General features: G+C 41.5%; 1 protein-coding gene across 1 annotated transcript in view; it reads right to left on the minus strand.

Annotated features, from left to right (window-relative positions):
* NOX5 (NADPH oxidase 5) overlaps positions 1-20696 on the minus strand; it is a 52407-nt gene extending 31711 nt beyond the window's left edge. The window contains exons 1-3 of the mRNA XM_072869113.1: positions 20556-20696; positions 19231-19360; positions 17976-18951 (exon numbers count right to left, since the gene is read on the minus strand). The gene's annotated coding sequence lies outside the window, so the exon portion shown is untranslated. The remainder of the gene's footprint in view (positions 1-17975; positions 18952-19230; positions 19361-20555) is intronic.
* Between the last annotated feature and the right edge of the window lies 1 nt (position 20697).

Raw genomic sequence — 20697 nt, forward strand, 5'->3', positions numbered from 1 at the left:
GCAGCTGTTGCACGCCTGCCAGACTCTCCACCGCTATGTTCTACCTCACCGTTACAATTAATTGTCTCTTTTCTCCCCCTGCTACTCGAGTATGCTGGTGACTGCTACCAACAAAGCTGCTAACGTCTCTGAATTCCTCTCCAATCTACCCCAAAGGAACAATGGTACAAAATACACTCTTGGAGAGCCTGCTTTGGGCAAAACAGAGATGAAAAGTAGAAGAAAGGAGTAAAGGTTCCGTAACGTGTGACAGAGGAGAGGACAGAGAAACGGCCAGTACCTGGCAGGGCTGACAAAGCCAAGGTTTTCCTGAATGACATGTTGGTTCTACACTCACAAGGTGTGCTGTAGCCTGCGTGTATCTTGTGGCCCTTTTCTTCTCAAAAAACCCCTGACTTAATACATTCCTGGAGTTCAGAACCCCCCAGCCACCTCGTGGTGGTCACAGAAGCTGGGAAAAACATTGGACAAAACACCCTCTCTTGAAAGTGAGCTTTGAGACCAACTGCAGAAAGCAAAAAGCCTGTGAGGTCCTCTGCTCATTACCAGTGTGTGCTGGTCTGGGCTCCCCAGTACAAGACAGACACGGACTTGTCCTAGAGCAAGTCAAGTGCAGGGCCACAAAGATGATTACTGGAGCATCTTTCATACAAGGAGAGGCTGAGAGAGCCGGGACTCTTAAGCCTGGAGGAGAGAAGGCTCAGGGGGATCTTACCACTATAAATACCTGATGGGAGGGAATGAAGACAAGGGAGCCAGACTGTTCTCACTAGTGCTCAGTGACAAGAGGCAATGGGCACAAATTAAAAAAAAAAAAATAAATGGAAGTGTCACCTCAACAAAACACTTTTTTTTTTTTTTTTTTTACTGTGAGGGTGGTCAGACACTGGAGCAGGTTACTCAGAGAGGAGGTATAGTCTCCAAACCTGACTTGATACGGTTCAGGACAACCTGCTGTAGTTGACCCTGCTTCAGCAAGGGGGGTTCGACTAGTTGATCTCAAGAGGTCCCTTGCAACTTAAACGATTCTGTGACGTGAGTCCCATCGGTGAGTTTCGTGCAATTCAGAAACTCCACTGAGAAAAAAATAAAAAAAAAAAAGAAAAAATCTCAAACCATTATCAAGATCCTGTGCATTACTCGGACAAAAATAACCGAAGGGGGGACAAACACCTTCCAGTCAGCAGTGCTGGCTCCATTAGAGAAGCCCTAGTGATTTATCTGTCAATACCAAATTGGCTAGCTACGGACTCGCAGCTGGAGAAGAGGCAGTATGAATACATATAAACGTTGTGGAGCCACAAAACAAGATCTGCAACAGAGAAAAGTCATTCTAGACATCCTCAACTTCTCTTATTGCAGACCTACAGCACTTCCCAGTCAGGGTCAGCTGGCTGATCCCCAAACTAGCATTTGTTGCACAAACTTTCTCAATTAAAAAAAAAATAAAAAATAAAAAAATCGAAAAGAAGCATGTTCTTCTACATCAGACCCTTTCTCAGTGTCACTGGGTCTAGATCTATTGCCTATCTTTACACAAACCTGCAGCAGCCGGCTTGAACTCACCAGTGTGAGGAATGCAGCACAGATGCACATCTCTCTCCCTCTTTGCCAGGGCCTGTCTCCACTTTGCGGTAGAGGGGGTAATAGCAAGGAAACGTACGGTATAAAACAAGAAGCATCACAGGGATTGCTCAGTTTGAGATTAAGTCCCAAATTTCAATTACCCCTGACACAACTCGTACAACACCCAACACACTAATTGCCAGACACGAGGCACACCTCCACCACAGTCAACCATGAGATGGCTTCCCAGAACGATGACTACCTGTTTCAAAACGTCACCAGGCTGTTTGGCTATACCATTACTTAAAATAGCTTAATCATAATGTACCTATACACTACAGGCACCCTGCTCTCTCAACAGTGGCTGAAATGCAAAATGCTTAATGCAAATACTGAGATCCCGAGATGGGTTTCACTTGTGGATGTACTCTAGGAACTCCCAAATAGAGGTTGTTTTGTTTTTTTTTTTTTTTTTTAAACACATGGTACCTTCAGGAATGAGGATCTTAAATACCTGGAAGTCTCTGGACAACACAAACAGCCCACAGAACACGCACATACACCTAAAGGGAAAGTCAGTCTTCTCAAATAAAATATTCCAAATTGATTCATTGAGGGGAAAGATTAAAAAAGTTTTTTGTTTGTTTTTTTCAGGTTGTGAATATTCTTTACATACCTTAGAAACTAAAGGTGAAGTGTAACTAGTCACATTTTGTTTAAAAGGAAAAAAAAAAAGTCCCTGCCTGCTGAGGTCTTACATTGGATGCTGAGGTTCTCTCTCCCATGGGATATGCGTAGTCAGAATCTGAGAGAGATGGTAGCAAAATTTGCTCTGCAAAGGAAATTGCTTTACTACAGGTGGCTTAAAATTATCTGGTTTCTATTTATGTTCATTAACTCAAATACCTGGGGAGAAGTAATGTTGGCTGAGACTTCAAAGCTGACAGCCCCCCATCTCTGGGTTATCCACAGTCTCCCAACAGAAAAAAAAAAAGTAAGCCATATTTCTGAAAACAGGATTTCTTTTCCATCCTGTTTTTTAGGCATCATGGAAAATATTTTTTTTAAAAAATGACATTACAAACCACTTCTGCCCGTTCTGCTACATGCTACAGCAGGAACAGCAGCTTTGAGAAACATCCATAGAAATAATAGGGAACAAGAGAACTGGAAATAACAGAAACCATGAAGAAAAAGATTTTAGAAGGAACAAATAAAATTCAAAAGTTTTCTACTTACCTGATTTCCCAGCCACAAGTTGTCGTCATTCCCTAACCACCCCCCCCCCAGTTCTAAGGTCTGCATCTTAACCGGCTAAAAGCTATTAAACAGTCAGAGAATTAGCTTTGGACCCATGTGTATATTAGAACATCTGAAGGGAAATTAGGCAAATAATCACTTTTTATTCAGAAGCCTAACTCAATTTTAATATTAGAAGAGTACTACTTACTTCCAGTCCCACCAGTTTTCCCAGAATCTCCACTCCATTAAACTTGCTTGGCAAGATATTGACTGACAACACATTTCCCCAATGAAATGCAAGTTAAGAATCACTTGATCATCGGCATTCTTTGGCAGACTGTTCCTGAGAGCGTTTCACAGCCCGCTGAGGAGTCTAGGAGCTGATTAATGCTTCCTTAGGTATTACATATGCCTGATCTATACTGGTCACCCCTTCTGGGGACACGAGGATGCAAAGTCACATCTGGAGAAATCTTAATGTTCCAGATAGATTGCTCAATCACTCTGTTCCTTCTTTTTGCTCCTATTTGAGTGCTATGGCTAGTCACTCCTGTCATTCTCCAATCTTTTGCATCTAGTATCTGCCAAAGATCAGTATCAGTGGAACAGTAAACTCTGTAGAAGGCAATTCTAAATAATACGACTATTGCATTTTCTAACAATAACACTACAAAATAGGCAAGCCACTTATTTCTGCTGAGGAACAACACATCTGCAAATCATGGAGCACTGGTAAAAAGAAATGTCAATACAAAAACCTTAGGAACATACTTATGTAAAATAATGTTAAATTTAAAGACAGCCAGAAATGCCTTTCTTTTATGCAAGTTTCATAGCATATGAATCCCTCCTGGTCCAAACTTGTGTACACTAAGGATTTTACCTTATTAATTACTTCCACTTCTTAAAATCAAGTATAGCTAGCAAAACGTATGCTGTGCTCTATGCACATAACCCCTACGCAAAAGTCTGCTTTGGGATATATGTTTACTAAATGCATGCAAGATTACAAACTCTGTTTCTAGAAATCCAGAGATGCAGAATTCCAGAGCCAAAAACATAAGATAAGACCCTGGAAACTGCAGTGGATCTGGCCAGAAAAATGTTAATGCTAACAAAGCAGTGCTATAACACATTTTTTGTTGGGCAACAAGTTAAAAGCACTTTAACACAGATGACATTCACCAGACAGTCACAGTCATCCACACAAAGACAAGACTATTTTGTTGTTGGTTTTGGAATATCTGACTACGTCTATTAGGCAATGATTTCATTTCAGTGCTAAGTTACGGCCACACTGACAGCCAAGTCACATCTACTTACCTTGAAGCAAGAATAAATGGGAAGGTTAAAAACATTGTGGCACTTCATGGCTGTTGTTTGAAAGGTAGGCTGTTGTCTAGATACACATTTAATGTTCATTCTTCTACCTTGAAAGAATAGCTAAAATGTATTCACTGCTATTAATGAACAAATAAGAAGCAGGTATGATTATTACATCAAAAAAAGCTTCATAATGCAAGCTTGTGGTAGGTCAACCCAAAACCAGTCCTTTCTATCAGATTCACCAGATAAGCAACTGGCTTCTACTCTGCTCCTTGCTATTACAGGATATTCCCTACAATTTCAGTTATGAAATAAAAAGACTACTGGACCTCAATACCCAGCAGGCAGCGGGATCTGCCTTCCTCCTCTGAACACTTTCCCAGTGCTAATCTCCCAACAGCAGCACATTGTCTTTACCTGAAGGTTTGGTTCTTGTGAACTCTACCTTGGGGAGAGCAGGCGAGGAGAAGGGCAGCAGGCTGGAGGCCACTTGTAGCCCCTTGCAAGCAAGGTGATTCCAATTGCAATTACATTCAGGCTGTTTTACTTGGTCTGCCTAATCAGCAGTCATCTTTTTATTGTTGTTTGAGGGTCTGAATGGGGTGGCCTGGTTAATTCAAAGCCCGATTCCAAAGACTCCTCAATACATTATTGCGCTCACTGACCTTCACTTGCTCAGGAGCCTACCGCATCTGAAGATGACATGGTCCAGTTTTGGTGATGGCGATACCAAGGATATGGACCCTGCTCCTTCTGCTCCACTTTCCCTCGGCACAGCTCAGCCCAGTCCTCCTCTTTAAACGATCTGGAAATGCTCACACAGTTACTGGTCTCCTGCTGAAACGATGGTACCCATCAAAATGCAAACTTGGGCTTTTCCTCATCCTGTTGTCTTCTACTCTCCATGTAGGATGGAAATCCCTAAAAGGTACTGGTATGGGCTAGCAACAGGGGACTATTTGACTTTAGGATGACCCTGCTGAACAGTAAACTACAACTCACTGAGAACTGATTTGTCAAGAGGAAGCACACCCTGGAAAACGATGGCATCTTGCAGGGATCTGAGACTGGAGGTGATCAAAGAATCACCAAAGAAATTGTAGAAGTATAAAAGGGCAGGACAGATCCACTTAATCCCTGCAGCGAGGTGGACTTGCTTGGATCAAAACCTCAATAAAACATTAAGGATCTGACTTGCCTAAACAGAGGGATTGCCAAGGAGATCAAAGAGGACAGCAACACCAAGGATCTCAGGAGCATTTCTTCCCCAATTTCAACACTTGAACCGTCAATTAAAAACAACGGCTTTCTGTATATGTGATCAACTGTGCTGTAAACCTGTGGGTTCCCACCCTCAGTCACGCCTCAAGCCAGCTGCAGGCGGATTCTGCCAAAGCAGGATTAGGCCACGAGAAGAGGTGGCCAGAACTGAGTGAAAGGGATGGTTCTCAACAGAGGGAACAACACATGCGTGCATCTAATCAAGACTCAAGGGGAGTGCCTACACTTTTTAATTAAAACATTTAATGAGCTTAATGTACAGGATTCTACTGTCCTATTACTATAGGACCTTTTGGCAGGAATCTAAAGGATACCCCTTTAAAAAAAACAAACAAAAAAAAACCCCAAAAGGCAAAACATGCTCTCTATAGGCAGTTCTACACTCCTGTCCCTCCTTCATTGTGGACTTTTTTTTGGGTGGAGTTTAGATATTTGTGGAGAGTACAACATTGCTCTACGATTATAAAGTGAATTTGTGATAGAAGCCCTTTGTAGGAAAAAAAAAATATTCTAGTAGTATCTCCCTTCACTTAAATTCATTTCCTACCCCTAGCTTTAAGTTCCACTCATGTTTCCCTTGCATTCAGAGATGCTGAGCAAAGACATATCATGAGTATTTAGAGAAGGAAGGTGGAAAGCTGGAACAAGCTGAAGATTAAATCAAGGGGAAGATATTTTTCTGGTGTCTGTGAAAACCAGAAGCTGGTGAGCCACTGTCTTCATTTTAGAGGAACAAAAAGCCACCTAGCTAGTAAATAATACATCAGAATCTCTCCATTTTACCTCACAGAACAAAAAACCAAAGGTGACTCGTTTATATCATTGTACTGTCCTTGTACTAATACTTTTCCTGGTACTAGAACTCACCTTTAGTAACCTGTATGCAGAGATGTATCTTCAAATATACCTATGCCCATGTATATCAGAGGGTTTTAAAAGTTCAAAAAGGTACTAATTAATACAAAACACTCAAGTCATTTGATTTCTCATTTGTATAATCACTTGTCACGAACTTGTGCGTGAATTAGATCTATGCCCAGTAAAACAAGTATAGCTCATCTGCAGCCGCAAAAGCTCAATTTGCATGGATGGCCATTGCAAACGAGCAGACACATTCGGCGTGCAGCTCCACATACCCGCACATGCTCCTTCAGCCTTTCTGTCTTTTCAGAGTCTGATCCTGTAAGTCTACCTATTTCCTCAGGTGAACACCCACCCTTCTGTATAAGCGCACACTCTCATTTATGTTAGCTGGCATTCTGGTGTTTTCTGATGCCTGTAGTAAGACACCCCATAACTGCCAACTGTTTTTTTTCTTTTTTAATCTGTTTTCACCCAAATGAATTCAAGTTTCAAATACCTGACTGACCTGTGGAACTGCTTCAGAAAAAAAACAGAGGGTGGCCACAGAATTTTCACATACAGAAACAAGATCTGCAAATGCAACTCTACTTGCTTTGCCCATACTGCAGTGATTTCTACAACTCTCAACAACCAGAAGAACTTAAAACGTTAATAAACCACAAACATTCATTTCTTATGGCTTTCCACTCACGAGGCTGAGATAGGAAAGCAAATATTTAAGGAACAATGACAGAAAGAGTACATTTTTAAGATTACTGTAAAAACAGTCAAAGTAGACATAAGAAAATAAACAAGGTTGTATCATTTTGTATTTTCAAGAAAGAAGCTATTCATGAAGTATGGAGGAAAGAAGAAGAATGTATTTTATTCCTCCCCTCATGGGGCTTTTAAATATACACAGCATATCGCAAGCTCTGGGAATTTTCAAAAAGAATAACGCAGCACATAAGCAGTAACAACATTCAGAGCCTCTGAATATTTCCCTAGCTCATCTCCAAGTGCACATTCCAGCGTAAAGATCTGTGCTTTGAGCTTCATTCAGAAGACACACAGAATGCTGAGGCACTTTGTACAGCTATTATCTGAAAAGTCTGACCCCACAACAAGTGACCCTATAGAAGAAAGCTAAATTATCAAAACTTTATTTCAGCATTGTACGCTCAACAGGGTGTTTTGCGTATCTGACTAAGCAGCCAATTTGCTGCTAGGTAAGCAAAGAATTTCTGATCCTGTTTGTACATTGCTGAACTCTAGAACGCAAGAGGGTGAACTGTGAATATTCTGTGAAGCTCATCTGATTAAATCACTTACTATTTTTGTAATAGCATTTCTGTAAAGGGAAAGCACTTCCAGTTACCCAAATGTAAATGTCGTTTTAACAGAAATGGGAATACATGACCCATACGAAGAAAAACAAACATATAGGGCCTAGCCAGCCTGTTTCTTTTTGAAGTGAAGTCTTTTTATGCTTAGCAGATGACAAATCCTTTTTGGTATATTCAATATTTAATATCCACCACTTAGTCCTAGGTTTTGCTTTTGTTATATTTAAAAGAAAATAACATGTCGTTTTGCAAGGCCTAGAATAGTAGTACTGCACTCAATACGGATGGTGATTAATAACAAGAAATCCTTCCTCTCTTTTTCTACCCAGATCTCTTCTGTCCCCTCCAGCATTTTTTTTTTTTCAGTCTGAAAATCCTTGTAAGATTTTGCTGGGTCCAGTATTGGCAGAGTTTGCTCCTCACCCATTGCAGCACTCTGGGATTGGGTGGACGGGAGGGATGGATTTCAGCCACTTGGCCCACTGACTCAACTCTTCCAAGTACCACCTGATACACTTATGCTTCTTCATGTTGCCTCTAAGGTTCGAGATTCAGCAACGAAACCTGGGTCCCTTGCATTGTGACACCCAGGATGAAATACATCAGAAAAGTTAGTAAAAATGTAATTGTTCTTGTTAGCAAAGAACAAGTCCAGAGAAGAACAGCTAAGACTATCTTTGTAACAGGTCTCATCAAGTATATAGGCATTTCACAAAAACAAAGGCTGAAAAGGTGTAAGAGTCCTCCCTCTACATACCTAAGGGATAAATATCAGAGAAGCAATGCTATTTGATCTAACAGATATTGTGACCACAAGCATACAGCCAAACCACCATGAAAAAATTAGGCGGCTTATATCCACCAGAAGCTTTTAAGCAGCCTCAGCATCTTTTCCAGTTCTGTTTTCGGTTCAAGGGCATATAACTTCCTCGTGCTGATCACACTTCCTTCTAGGAACAGTTTTTCATTGACATATCACCCATCCAGACCCAGACCCTCACTGCAGGGAAAAAACTGCAGCTACTTATTATTACTGCCACTTCAATCTTTCCATCCATCAATACTGGATGGAAAGAACGAGCTAAATAACTCTACAGAAAATAATCTGATGGTTGCAGAAAAATTACAAGGTGAACACAAGTCAACAGTGTTTGTTTATTTTGACAGCAGCACTGCACTTTATGGGGATCAAAGACAAATATAACCCAGGTCTCAGCCAGAGTACAGCACCCAGCTTTGGAATGTTGTGCCTTAAGAAAGAGGTGTACCTAACACAGACTATAGACAGAAAGCCAGTAAGAATGATCAGATGTTCAGCAAACAACCTACAAGGAAGAGCTGAAGAAACAGAGGAGGCTGGCCTGACAAAAAGACCACAAAGTCTGTAAGTATTTTATTGAAAGTGTTAACAAAAAAAAAGGGGGGAGAGGGGAGTACCTTTTATTCTGTTCACGACCTGTATGAGAAGAAACAGGCTTACGCTGCAGCAAGGAAGACTCAGGTTAGATGTTAGGACTGGCAAGGATGGCAAGGTACTGGAGCAAATTATTGGGGAGCAGAAATTTCAATATTACTTACCTCCGAGAGCAGCCCACATAAACATCTGTTAGGAAGAAAGTTATGTGTAGCTGACCCTGCCCTGAAAGGAAGTATGGACTAGATGGCCTTCCATACTTATGAGTCAATGTTGGATTATTTCATATTCTATCATTATTTGTTTTACTACAACATCTATAAAGTCTAGCCACTGACTCATGCCAAATCCTGGGACAGGATAAACATGTGACAGAAATTCCACAATGGGCACAAAAAAGAAATGTAAGAGGCAGCAGTAGAACAGACAGGGAGGGAGGCTCAAAGAAACAGCAAGACAGCATTGATAGTCCCAGCATTGATAGTCCCAATAGCACATCAACAAATAACTCTGAAGACTTTTGCAGTCATCATAGTAAAGGAAAATTAAGGGTTGTTTATGGGATACTCCTCTTTATACGAAAATAATGGTTTTAAATGCAACAGGCAGACAACAGAGGCTGGCCCACTGCATCAAGCAAAATTAGTGGCTGACTAAGGTGAGGTGATGAGAAATAAGGCAGTGTGGGATCCGAGATAAGGAAAAAGACTTCCTCTTGAAAGCGAGAGAGCAGAGCACAAGAGCAGGATGAAATATCAAACCACTATCCTGTGCAACGCCCTCCACAGCATTGCTCTGTATGGATGTAACACGTGATTAAATCTGTCAAGCTAGAGAAAACGATATTGGAAGGAATCACAAATTAGATGGTGAGATGTTGCGCAAGTTTTACAGGTGCAGATGGACAAGGACCTCATCATTTAAGATTTCATGTAGAGAGAAATACAGAAGTTTAGACAACCCTACTCAAAATTAGATAAAATCTTATTTCAAAGATGATGCCCGATTTGAATTTGCATGATAAGCAAATAAGGCTGTTTCATCTGCTGCGACTAAGACAGTGAAGGAAGACTGGCAGAGGAAGAAAATCTCCAGTTTAAGTGCGTGATGCGTAAGCTGATGCCTCATGTACACAGACGCTTTCTGACAGACACAATGAAACTTTAAATTGTAACAGAAAACAAGACTAGGTAACACTCCTGCTATGACCACTAGTTTCATGCTTATGCAAAGTGAGGGACAGAGGAAGCAAGATGATGACTGTGGTCTTTGATTACATACAGAAAACCAAGAGGGACAAACATTACATGGTAAGGAAGCATCTAGGAAGGTGAGAAAAGAGCTGGTGGTAACCAGCCACAGATGCCATGGGAAAACAGAAGTCCAAGAGCATGACTGCTAGGGGCAGAAACAAGATGACGAAGGAAATGTCTGCTTCTAGCTAGTGGAGAATCTTGGTCCTCTTATTAGGGAATAAACATGTTTACATTGGCTTTGTGCCCCGCTGTATGTTGTAGACTGACCGGTGTAAATAGATTTAAGAAAATCAGACATCACAACCTCTCCTGCTCTGAGGTAAAGTTCAGTTTTTGACTTGAACATCACTGCAGTTGAGCCATGAATCACAACCTCAAATGATTTATCACCTGCGAATGGATGTTACAAGACCATATGTCTCAAGACAGAATGGATAACTGGGCCATTTACTGAATTTAGTTGTAATGTTACGTGTTAACCCCCAACGTTCACCAGGCTTGCCCACAGAAAACACCGACACCTTCTTGTTTTCCAGGGGACTGTTTTCACCCGCAATTTTATGAAAGGCTGAGGCACCACATAAACCTCAAGTAGTAAAATGGGGTGTATACCAGTAAACTTGAAAATGCATTGCATCTATCTGGAGGGCTGGGAACAAGACAATCACATCATCATTTATATATTCCTACACAATTAAAGCAGAATCTTTTGTTCAGATCACAGAAGTCAGCTGTGTCAATTGAATTGCTCTGATTGAACTAATTGAATTTCAATTGCTCACGTCTGGTTTTGAACAGTTTCGTATGACATTCAAAAGACCAAAGACTTCCTTTCTAAATGGAAGTGTGTGTGGGGAGGGACAACAAATGATTTGGCTGTTACCCAGAAAATAACAAATGTGTGATGTGTTTCACTGGAGCAGCATGCCGAGTTTTATCTTGCAGTAGAGGCCTCCATTTACTAGGGAGGTGCACGAAGCACTTCCTGTGTTTTAGGGTCCTCTTTCCACGAGGAAGGAGGCAGGGACCCTCACTCTGCAGACTACTGAAGTAAAACTGAATGTTACTTGTCCAAGTCCTCCTTTGCCCCCGTAGTTACTGTTCTGTTAGCAGACACGAAACGTACTTGAATTACAGCTTTACAGGACAGAGTGCACAGACTACTTGTAAAACTCCTGCTTTTGCTGCCTAGAAACTCCATACCCACCTAGGAGGGAAAACAACACAGTGTGGCCACAAGAGGATTAGGATTCTCAATTATTTCCAGAAAAAAAACATTTCAATTAAATTTTAATTAAATGCCAGGCTAGATCTCATGGCTGCTGTCTACCAGCAGCTTCTGTACAAACTTGCTGATTGTTCTTTATTCTCAGGGCAGAAGTGGAACTGTAAGCGGCTTACGAGCCAAAACCAAAGCACTCATGAAGCCAATAGCAACAATTCCATTAACTCCACGAGCCAGGCCACCACATCCAGCGTGCGCTCAACCTCCCGTTCAGCACCAATTCATTACACTTACTCCAGTACATCACTTCCACTTTAGAGGCATCAACGGCGCAGGCATGCAAGAACCCTGCTTTGTAACTGTCTAAAAAGGCCCATCTACTCTATCTTTAAAGATAACTTGGTGTTGATAGTAACTTCTACGCTACAAAATTCGCTTCCTTCCCCCTTTCTTCTGTCTCTGAATAAAGAAAGTATCCACGTATTCTAGCACAAGCCAGGTCTTCAATTTGTTAAATTAACTTTTCCTTTTCTTCCTCTGTGTATTAAAAGCAGCTGCATTTATTTTTATAACTGAGCATAAAAAAATGGTAGAAGACACACCACACACTTAAAGACTAGCCTGCATGCCTAAGAAGCACCAAGTACTTTCAGGTGGACAGGAAGGGTCACTCTACTGCCAAGATTTGTAAGGTCTGATCTGTCTCCGTGTCCCACACCACATGCACATCACCTACCTCAGCTCAATTTACCCATCTATAAAATGGACGCAAGTCTTCCTCCCAGTTTGTACATCTCATGGCTATTATTCCTAGTTATGAATGATTCTATGATTCTTCATAGCTATCAATCCATTGGCTGGCTTTGTCTCTGGCTCAATGAGTTTTTGAACTGTTACAAGAATTGCAAAATCCTCTTTCAGAGCGCTGGCTAAACCAGGAGTTTCATATCCTATGTCAATCTACCTGTGACTGACCTCCGAGTTTAGCAATGGAATTATTTCTGTAATCAGGCAAAAAAAGTGATGGCTGTACAATGCACTATGCCTTTACATTAGGCAGAAAAATTAACAAGTCACAAAGAAAAGCAGAGAAGCTAAAGGATTATTAAACTCCACTTGTTAACCTACTTTGGAGACTGCGAAGACCTAATTGTTGAGGAAAACCACTCTGGGATGAGCTGATCTTTTACACCAGCTGAAACTGTAGTTTTCATTTTAGAGCTAGAACTATTTTTGTTTCATTGGCTTCAAATGGAGATTATTTAATTTTTTTTTTAAACAATCAGTTTTCACCCTGCTTTCCATACTGGAAAGAGGTTTGAAGATGGCACAGAAAAAGGATTAAACTACAATTTTCAGGCTTGGGGTTTTCATTGTTAAAAAAACAAAAGAAAACCCCAACCAACCAAACAAAAAACCAAACAAAACCCCACAACCTTCAGGCAAAAATGAATTTTGTAGAGAATCTTAATTTTTAATGGCATTTTCAAAAATGCCATGACTCTCATTCCATAAACTGATAGCCATCTATGACGAAGAAAATATGCAATGTAACTGCCACAAAAAAGGTCACTTCATCAGGGCTGAGCCCCAGTGCATACATACACATGCCAGACATGGAAGCTACAGAACTACACCACTTACTATTGCTCCGTTTGCAGTCAGGAGGTGCTTGGGAGGAGTACAGTTCTAATAGTAGAGTCTCGCTCTACAGTAGAACTCAACCCTATAATAGAGCTCTATAGTAGAGTTCAACCCTACAGTAGGACTACTGTAGGACTTGCGTTGTGCCTGAATTGAAGTCTGTAGGAATTGCACCACAGCAGTCAACAGGGGCAACAGTCAGGGATGCTTACAGAACATTTTCATGAATAACCAACAATCTTGTGAGAACTTTGTATACTGGAACTTCCGATTCCCTCTTTACCTCTTTCTTGAATCAAGCCACAAAAGCCTTTGCTCAAGAATGCCAAACAAGCTGTAGGAGGCAAGTTCTTAAGAAACAGGAGGTGGAAATGACAAAAGTGAAGCAACAGGCAGCTGAGGGGTTGAGAGGAGCAAACCTGGCAATTCTTTGAAGAGGATAAGGAAGACTGGATGGAATTAGGAAGGTTGTGTGTGTGTACGTATGTGTCGCTAATACTCAGAACAGCTAGGATGGAAGCTAAGTATTCTCTTAAATAGGACAGAGTAACCTCTTCTACCGCACGGATGAAATTTTATGATCTGCTAATGCAAATGTTGGGGCTAGGCAGTTAAATAGGCTGCTCTGATGATAAAAATCAGACTTCCTGAATTCCAGACCAATCTTTGACATTAGACTGATGCATGACCTTTGGCAATTCGCTTTAACAATTTTAAGTGGAAGTTGCACCTACTGAGTGCTAGAAAAGTGAGTTTTGATGACACGTTAGTGAGAGAACATAATGTTTTGGGCTTAGTATTTCAGAAGTCCCCCACTTCCCAGTAAAAGATTTTTCTCATTTGCACTAGTGTATATATATTAAAAGGAAGGCCAGGTCTAGCAGAACACTCCTTATCCCTCGTCCCCCCAAATTTTTCAAGAGCTCCAAATTCCATTTTGCATCAAATCTGAAATGTTCCATTCAACATAATAGGAAACAAATATTAATAAATGAAAAGTCTGACCTACAGTTTAAGGAGTGGCAAATAGAAAGTATTATCACAGAGAGAAGTAGAAAAGTCCTATTTACTACAATACTGAAACAAAAGAATTTATTACTGAAATAAAACCTCGTGTAATGAAATGCAAAAATAGAAGGCATTTACCTTTAAGGGCTGGGGTTTTTTCTTGCCTGAATTCAACAGGTTTTAGTTATTATCAGAGTAATTCAGTCGCTCTGAATCCCTGCCCTTTCACTATTATTTACAGAAAACAAAATCTTAACACCTCCAATTCCAAAATTTTAGCCCAGCCTAAACACTTTAGGAAATCCTGTGAAGCTTTGGTGTCAGTTTGAAACCTAGCAGAAATAGCTCCATCCGCGTTGGCAAGTGGAACAAGGTATGACACGTCTGCTGCTCCCATCTTTATCACTTACACTAAGACCAATAGAGCATCCGACATGACAGATTTTTTTAGTGCTGGCAGAAGTTACTACAGCAGCTGCACTGGTAATTACGCTAGTAACTATGTCCCATGAATCACATTCCCCTTGAAGTCCCCTGCCCAAGAACTGTCCTCACTTTCATCTCCACTACTTAAACTGTCAGACTTGAAAGCTCCCACATCCACTGCAGCAAGTTTCGTACAATATGCTCTCTCTGTGGCAGGTACTTCTCATTTTGAGTGTAAGAAAGAAACGCACTCTGCTCTTTTGAAGTACTTGTGCTAAATCAAATCCTAATAATTCTGTAAAGTATAAAAACTACAAGTACATTCCCCCCCCCCCAAAAAAAAAAAAAAAAAAAAAAAGGAGCAGAACCAGCCAAATACTCCCAAAAGTTTTCTTAAAGACCAAGCGGAACAGTAAGGCTGCTGTACTTTCAACTACATTCACACTGCTGGTGTGCAGGCCTTGTAAAAACCTGATGTCATGCTCTTGTTGCTTTAAGGAACTCAGACAAACTGTTATTAAAAAAAACCAAACAAACCCACACCTTTCTATCTATCCCAACACACAGAGATTTGACAAGAATCTCTGAATTTTCTATTTTGAGTCCTCCAAATGTCTGTCATCTTCAGGAACAGCTAAATCAGTCCAGCAAACTCTTTTCAATAAACTTCATTTACTACAGTTTCATTTTAACATCATCATTCACTGTATTTTCAACCTTAGTTACTAAATACATTAACACATATTTTTAGCTTTGAATTCTGGTACGTAACCTTCTTAAAAACTTTTTGTACTAAAAATTGTCATTTTTCTTTCCTACCTCTGATCCTGTGTTTTATTCTGCCATACCACAGCTGCATTTATCAGCTTTTTTAAAGAAATTTTATCAGGAGTTTTGCAAGAATCTCTAAAGTTATTTTCCTACTTCTGTGTCAACCCACTCACAGGTGTCTGACAGGCTAAAAAAAAAAGCTGATTTCCCACCTTGTCACATGGCTAACAAGTTATTGTATTTTGATTCTCTACAAACTACTCAGGAAAGCTGCATGGCCTGCTCATTTGACTTCAAAGTTATGCTGTTTCTTCAATTTAGGATTTTTTCAGTTTCACGTTATACACTGTTTTCCCCCCAAATTATCCTGAAGGTTTATCTAGCAATTAAGCTAATCCATAATATTTTTGGCTTACAATGTCTAATTCATGAGATTTTACAAAAGTTCTGAAGTTGATCGTGGACAAGACAGTTTGTAAAAGCAAGAACAACAGCAGTAAGACTGGCCGAATATTCAGTTACAAAATAAGTAATATGTATCATAAGCCACTGGAACTAACTGAACAATTATTTTTCATTTGTTAAGTTCTGTAGAGTCAAATGAAGTATCAAAGCCATAAAAAAACACTTATTTGTAACGATGTCATCCTACCTTCATAATAAAATGATTAATGCGTCAGAAAAGAAATACGAAAAAATTTGCCAGTTTACCTGAGGAATTGCCTGGTGATCTAAAGAACACCAAAGAATAAACAATGAATATTCTTAAGCATCCTTTTCACAAAGAGAAATGATATACAGTGCATCTCCTGGTTAAAAAGAAAAAAAAAAAAAAAAACAAAAAAACCCTCCAAAACTCATCTAAACCCTGTCCTAAAAGCGTGCCAACTACGACAACCAGTTTTGGTAGGAAATAAAAAACCGTATTTGACAAATGGAAACTGGGGGGGATGGTGTACTGCAAAAGACTTGCAGAAAACTATTTAAACTATTTTAAAAACTGGTGTACAAGTTATGGAAGGTTTATGGGTGTATATATTGATCAGTCTATTCCCATGGACCAGCAAAAATGTGTGAAACAATTTCTTCCCTTTTGTTAATTGTGAATTTCTAGGCTCCATTGGTACGCCTGATATTGTGCAAATAAAAAGGGAAATAACATCCTACACTCGACTCCGGGGAAAAAAAGCCAGTTTTGAGACATGCTAGAAGTATTCACCTCTTCTTCTCCTAATTTGCTAACTTAAAACAGCTGCTTCCCATTCTATACATTGCTTTAAATAACCTTTCTTCATTTCTTGTCTGAGCTTCCCAGCTGAGTATCAATCTCTTACTTGAAACACTGCTAGAAAACAGAATATTGTGACACAAATGTGGAGTATTTGCAAGCAATTAATGCAGAAACCAATGGGAATCACTCATGTGCCAGAGCAATTATACACCGGTCCCAGAAGCAAGCACTGAAAAACATATTGTTTTGAACTTGCCCAACTCCCTCAAAGGGCTGATTACATTTACAAAATGAGCAAATAACAGCAGACAAGAACCCTTCTGGGTTTAGACTTGACCACTCAGTTTACACCTTGCTAAGCACTACTGGGAGAGATTTAAACAACTGAACAGCAGACAGAAGGCACAGCACCAACATCCAAGCCTCTTAAAACGGTAGTAAGCTCCAGAGCTTATTCATCCAACATCTTGAGCTCTTCTTTCTTTTTTTTATTCTGTCTATAGCACACCCCTATTGATTTTAAGGGTCTCGAAGTGTAAATTTGTGTTGTCAGAAAATGTATTTAGTTTCCCAATGCTCATTTTTGTCCCTTTTCCCCAGAATTCCTGGATATCAGCAATCAATACCGTTCTAAATTCCCCTTAATGACCAATACTCCAGCTATGCTGGGGGGTGGAGAAGTTAGGGGCGGGAAGAGGGGCAATTTAAGAACAGAATTTTCTTTCCAGTTACCATATCTACATACACAGAAATGACTGAAGATGTTACACAAAACATGAAGGAATGCATTGTCTGGATGCAGCAGGGACAAACAAAATACCAGCGGATCTACAAAGGAGCATTATAAGCCACAAAAAACAATCAGCAGCTCATTTCAGCAAATGCTCAGCTACCCAGCAGTTTTACAGACATAGAACATAGTAGGATTTCACACATGATGCATATGCTTAATGTATAGGAGTCCTTCATATGAAACTTGTGTTAATGTAAGGCTGCAGTATTCATATTAAAAAAAAAAAAAGAAACATGGAGAACCATCCGTAACAGAAATGAACTGCGGATGAAATCACCGAATTGGCCAAACTGCAGTTACATTAAATAGTTTTTAAGGCTAGATCAGAAAATACCTGAAAGATAATCATATAGAAGTGCATGAAAACCTAACTCAGGCTCAGCCATAACTGAAAAGTTTATATAGCGAGTGTTTTTAGTATTTTAGATTTTGGCCCAGGATTCTGACATATGATCAGCTTCAACATGCAAACCCGTATTTAGAATTTCCTCTTCACAGTTAACAACAGGTTACCTTGAGCAATGCAGAAATTGGACAAATACGTGAACCATGTACAAAAAAAAAAATCAAACATTAACTGTAGCGATTACAGCGATTACTCACAATATTAACTTCTTTGTACTTGAGCTTTAAAAACCAGAACACACAGATAAGAACGGAGACTATTTTGATCTTCCAACGGGAGACTGACCAGGGATCTACAGAGCAGCTTCCCACCATCGTTAAGCAGAGCTCAGACCACTTTTGCTGCTCTGCTCTGTTAAGGACTCCGACAAGACAGGATTCCGTACATTGTGTCAGTACGCAGTATTTCTAATCAGTGACATCTATAACAGATAGTTGACAGCTTTATTCATAGAAACGCATAATAAAAATTCCCCAACTAAGACTTAGTATTGCTTCATGAAAATGTTAACAGTTTCTTCCTCTATTACAAAGAGAACAAAACCGAATCCTTAGTTTAAATGGCATAGTCATATCCCTTTTTAAAGCTGATTTACTTTTTTTCGTATCCTAAGAGTATTAGTCAGTCCAGGGATCAGATTTTTTTGTTGTTGTTGCTGTTTGTTTAAGAAAAGCTGTACTCTGCAGAGACGTTATTTAAAATTTATTTACTGTTGTGATAGGACGCTTAAGATATTTGGCCTCTGGAACATTTCCATTCATTTTTAGTTCTCCAGACACTTCTCAAGACTTCTCAAACCCTTGCAATACAAACAGCGTGCACATGAATGGGGCAGGGCGGAAACCAACACGTTTAAACATTTAATTTTGGTTTTGAACTTTGAATAAGTTTCCCCCAATAGTTCAGAGGGGGGCATTTTATACAACTTTATGTAATTAGAACACAGAACACATTATTTCTGCTGAGAAAACAAAGGAAAAAAGAAAAAGAATCTCTGTATTCTCATAAACTTTTTTTTTTTTAAATATTATGTTGGTTTAGTTAGTATTTATAGACACTTTGTTTCCACGATAAAAGTTCTTTTCCAAAGGTCTTCACCTGTGCCATGAAAACAAATTCCAGACCAAACCTTCCTCTGTGAAGCCTCAGCCCAGGGGCCACCTTTGTTCACACCTGTAAAGGAGAATTTAAAACAGAGCTAAAATAAAATTCACCCTGATCCTGAAGTCCTAAACGCTTTGTAAAGTTTATATTCTAAAACTACTGCAGTAACTTCTATTACATTGAAACCAGTGCCACAGAACAATAAATAAGATGACTCGTCCGTGCCACAGACAAAACTGAAATCCAATGGCTCTAACAGCTAAATCATAACGAGGCCCTAAACTATCACAAAAGCATTAACCTGTTGCAGAATACTAGTGGTGCCGTACTGTAAGCGACACTTTTTACCTTAAGCTGGACCAGCTTGACCTTTCTCCCAGCTCGCACACTCTCAACAGAACTTGTGCTTAGTTGTCAACGGCATTCATTACAGTTTATCCGCAGATGACACAGGTAAAAGAAGTATCTCCATCCTGCACTGCAAAATATTTTGACAAGACAGACAGTTTTCCAGCAATTCTCATTTTTTTGTTGATACTGAATATCAAACGTTTCAAACAACTCTCAGGAATTTTTACAGCTCTGTCTTTTTCAACCACCTGAGGTGAAGGCAAGGTTAACAAGTCCACCGAAACTCCAGTGACTCTGCACGAAGGGACAAGCCGGAATCTCCCTAAGCGAATGAAGCACATTTTACCTATCACCTGCTACACCCAATGAAAACAGTCCCCTATGTTTGATAAAACCAGTCACAAGCACACGGAGACAAGCAAGTGTGGGGTTTCGCCACTGTCAGAACACTAGTGGATCCAACACCTGACACAGATACCGAGCCCTGCCAGTACATATCTGGCACCCCATTTCAGAAGTCTGCCTGCAAAAAGATACAGGAGAATAAACCTCCTCTTGGCACCACAGGCCCTGCCCCACCACTTCATCCAACAACTGGACGTGAGTAACAGCAAGAGCAGGCTGCCGAGAGGCTGTGAGGCTTCTGGTGACACTCGCATTCAGAGCAGCTACAAGCATCTCCAAGGAAGCTTTCCAGAGAGGGACTCGACGGACCCGGGACTTCTTTGCACAAGCAACTCCCTCTCTCTGCCCACAGCCCTCAGCAGCCCCTCTCAGTCCTCCCTCCCTCTCCCACAGCCCTCAGCAGCCCCTCTCAGTCCTCCCTCCCTCTCCCACAGCCCTGCCTCTCCCACAGCCCTCAGCAGCCCCTCTCCCACAGCCCTCAGCAGCCCCTCTCCCACAGCCCTGCCTCTCCCACAGCCCTCAGCAGCCCCTCTCAGTCCTCCCTCCCTCTCCCACAGCCCTCAGCAGCCCCTTCACCCAAAGGCGGGGGACCCCGAGCGGTAACACCCCGCGCTGACCAAACGCCTCCCCCCCGCCCCCGGCACAAGCAGCGCTCCCCCACCGGGGCTTGCCGCGGGGACCCCGCTCAGGGCGGGCAGGGCCCGGCGGAGATCCCCGGCAGAGCAGGGCGGCTTCGCCTCCCCTCACCACCGGCGCCGCCGCTGAGGAGATCGGCGCCCCTCCCCGCGCGCCGGTCCGCCCGCCCGCCCGCCCCCCGCCCGCCCGCCCCCCGCCTCCCGCTCTCCCCGCCCCCCGCCGCCGGCGGCCCGCGCGCCATTCCTCCCGCTCCGCCGCCCCTCAGCCGCCCCGCTCCGCACCTTTCCCTCCCTCCTGGCTGCGCGCCCCTGCCCGGGCGGCTCCGGCTCTAGCGCCGCTCCCCGCCCCGCGCCTCGGCGCCTCCCCCAGGATCCGGCAGGCGGGGGAGCGGAGCGGGGCGGGAGGGACGGCGAGAAGGCAGCG

This window comes from Ciconia boyciana, chromosome 8 (genome assembly GCF_034638445.1).
Source record: "Ciconia boyciana chromosome 8, ASM3463844v1, whole genome shotgun sequence".
NCBI lineage: Eukaryota > Metazoa > Chordata > Aves > Ciconiiformes > Ciconiidae > Ciconia > Ciconia boyciana.